The sequence below is a fragment of the Macaca nemestrina genome, chromosome 3, assembly GCF_043159975.1.
Source record: "Macaca nemestrina isolate mMacNem1 chromosome 3, mMacNem.hap1, whole genome shotgun sequence".
Lineage (NCBI taxonomy): Eukaryota > Metazoa > Chordata > Mammalia > Primates > Cercopithecidae > Macaca > Macaca nemestrina.
The window spans coordinates 183,640,413-183,644,069 of NC_092127.1; the positions used below are offsets into that span (position 1 = coordinate 183,640,413).

Below are 3,657 nucleotides of genomic sequence, written 5' to 3' on the forward strand. Positions count from 1 at the left end.
TCATTTACATTAGGTATATCTCCTAATGCTATCCTTCCCCCCTCCCCCCACCCCATGACAGGCCCGTGTGTGATGTTCCCCACCCTGTGTCCATGTGTTGTCATTGTTCAATTCCCACCTATGAGTGAGAACATGCGGTGTTTGGTTTTCTGTCCTTGTGATAGTTTGCTCAGAATGATGGTTTCCAGCCTCATCCATGTCCCTACAAAGGACATGAACTCATCATTTTTTATGGCTGCATAGTATTCCATGGTGTATATGTGTCACATTTTCTTAATCCAGTCTATCATTGATGGACATTTGGGTTGGTTCCAATTCTCTGTTATTGTGAATAGTGCCGCAATAAACATACATGTGCATGTGTCTTTATTGCAGCATGATTTCTAAGCGTTTGGGTATATACCCAGTAATGGGATGGCTGGGTTAAATGGTATTTCTAGTTCTAGATCCTTGAGGAATCGCCACATTGTCTTCCACAATGGTTGAACTAGTTTACAGTCCACCAACAGTGTAAAAGTGTTCCTATTTCTCCACATCCTCTCTAGCACCTGTTGTTTCCTGACTTTTTAATGATTGCCATTCTAACTGGTGTGATGGTATAAATCTTCTTATAATGTTAGTTTCACAGTCTAGCATAAAAAAGAGGCTACATACTATTCATAATTGGAAAGTTATGGAATCATCCTAAATGCCCATCAATGGTAGACTAAATAAAGAAAATGTGGTATATGTACACCATTGAATACTATGCAGCCATAAAAAATAATGAGATCATGTTCTTTGCAGCAACATGTATGCAACTATAGACCATTATCCTTAGCAAACTAATGCAAGATCAGAAAACCAAATACTGAATGTTCTGACTTAAAAGTGAGAGATAAATAATAAGACTATTTGGACACAAAAATGAGAACAATAGACTCTTGGGCCTACTTGAGGGTGGACGGGGCAGGAGGGAGAGAATCAGAAAAAATTCCTATAGGGTACTATGCTTAGTACCTGGATGATGAAATAATCTGCACAACAAACTTCCATGACATGAGTTTACCCATATAACAAACCTGCACATGTACCCTTAAACCTCAAATAAAAGTTAAAAGAAAAAAATAGAAGAGGCTACAGAAAATTCATGGAAGGCATAAGGAAAAGATATGAGAGAGGAAAGGAAGAAAGAAAGAGACAAGACACACAGGTGGCATTTTTTAAACTATAAAGTAGGAAAATATCTGTCAAGGGCCAGGAGGCTATAGAAATTCAGAGTAAGAAGAAATTACATAAAGTAATACAACTAGGTTTGCATTTTATATATATATATATATACACACACACATGTACATATACATATATATTGCTTTTTTGTTTTTAATGAAAAGCAACAGGTAATTTTGTGAAAGTCAGGAAACACCAGTATCCTTGTGATCTCATCCTAGATTTTTCTGTCAACTGGATCCACTCTAATTAATAAGGAATGCATTTCTGACCCCATTCCAAATATGTAAAATTAGAAGACATGATTGCATATATAATAATAAAAGCACAATCTAAAGGGTATTATCACACTAGGAATACAGAGTTGTTTCTTCCTGATCTGGAGCAAATATTAAGAGAAAGTCAATGTATTTACAAACAAGATTTAATAATGTTCACAAAAATAGAGTTTGCCTCCAAATGAGAAATTATGCATTGCTTTGTTTCAAAAAGTTACCAATTTAGTGCTTGAAAAATCCAGCAGGTAAGCAGCAGGCCAACAGAGTCTCTTTCTGGAACTGTCTGCTAGCAACTGAGCATTCTCAGTCCAGGAAGCCATTTTTCATGGGAGGAATGGAGAGAGGGAGAGGAAGGCAATATTTACATCCCATTCTGCACGGCTCAGTACTGCCTGTTTGTCTTCTTGACCTTTTCATAACGATAGTCATCAGTGGCCTTCTGCTTATCAGGATGCTTGCGGTTAGGAGGGGACCTCTCAGCCTCTGCCTTCTCTGTGTCGCCTAGCTTCTCTGTGTTGCCTACCCTCAAGAGTCTGGTTTTGGGTTCTTCTGTGTTTCTCTGTATGGGAATGTTGGGCTCCTCATGATAAAATCTGTTGTGCTGCACGTAATTCACAGCCATGTTAGTAGGCATAAAGGATAGCTTACTGTCTTTTTTCTAATTCTGCTACTCTGCCAGCAGATGGACCTTGGCATCCTCTGCAGAAATGACAGTTTTTATTCTAGCATTGATGCCAAGGTCCAACTCAGGAATGCCATTCAGCATCTGGTTGGAAAATATCTTCTTGGTCTTCTTTGCTGAGGAAATGTGGAGGTTTTCTGGAAGTTCATAAAGACAATCCTCTGCATTCCTTGGCTTGACTTTCTGTTCCTCATGTTCCATGATCCCTTTCTTCTTTAGCTCTGTCTCAGTGTACTTCATCATGTCTGCATCCTCATCCCTTCAGTTGGTTTCTGCAGAAAATGATGTCCCCAAGTGAAAGTCTTCCTCTTTACTGATTTTATCTTTGCCCTTTTCCTTCCATTTCTTCATATCCACCACATCACCTGTCTTCATCTGAAAGGGATCTGAGTGATCTCTTCTTGTACCTTCTTTCCCAACAGCAGGGCCACAGCACCCATTGAATCTCTTCCTTATATTATGTACTTATCTAGTCTATTCCAGTTTTAATTGAACCTCCTCTGAGTCCTCCTCATCTTCCTCTGACTCTGAGTCATCCCAGTGCCAACAGAAAGTCTTCCTGGTGACCAGCATGGTGGCACCAGCCCTGTGGTCCAGCCACAGTGCCACTGTGCCTTGAGGTTTGCATTTTAGTATTAATTTTTGATAAAAACAACTTCTAGTAGCTGTAAGTGAGACAGACTTGTGAGGCTGATAATAGAGATAAGAAAAACAGTTTAAAAACAGCTGCAATGATAAAAAAAATAATAAACAGGCAATGTCAACCAGAATGGACAAAATATATTGGAGCAAGACTAAGGAAGAACACATTCCAAGATATGGGGAGGGAGGGAGGTGATACGGTCTGCATATTTATCCCCACCCAAATCTCATGTTGAATTGTAATCCCCAATACTGGAGATGGGGCTGGTGGGAGGTGTTTGGATCATGGGGACAGATCTCTCATGGCTTGGTGCTATCTTTGTGATAGTGAGTTCTTTCAAGACCTGGTCATTTAAAAGTGTGTGGCAACCCCTCCCACAACCTTTGCTTGCTTTTTACTTTTGCCATGAGACATACCTGCTCCTCTTTTGCCTTCTGCCATGATTGTAAGCCTCCTGAGGCCTCCCCAGAAGCCAATCAAATGCCAGCATCATGCTTCCTGTATGGCCTACAGAATTGTGAGCCAATTAAATCTCTTTTCTTTATAAATTATCCAGTCTCAGATATTTCTTCATAGCAATGCGGGAACAGTCTAACACAGCAGATTTTAGGAATAATTTTCAGGTTCCCCCTGAGAATGGAAAAACTGGAAGTTGATGAGAGGGAATAACAGATCAACCCCACAGTAAGTATGTAAGGTGAGAATAATAAAAGTGGGCTCAATGTAGATCCATGAGGAGCACCAATATTTTTACATGTCTCGATGAAGTTGTCAGAAAAGGTAGACAATTCACGTTCAATTGCCAATGACAGTTTAAAGCACCAAATTCTGAGTCAGGCTCACTA

At 39.7% G+C, this 3,657-nt stretch overlaps 1 pseudogene; it reads right to left on the minus strand.

Annotated features, from left to right (window-relative positions):
• Positions 1–1,869: 1,869 nt before the first annotated feature.
• LOC105487923 (splicing factor C9orf78-like) lies at positions 1,870–2,742 on the minus strand (annotated as a pseudogene).
• Positions 2,743–3,657: the final 915 nt, after the last annotated feature.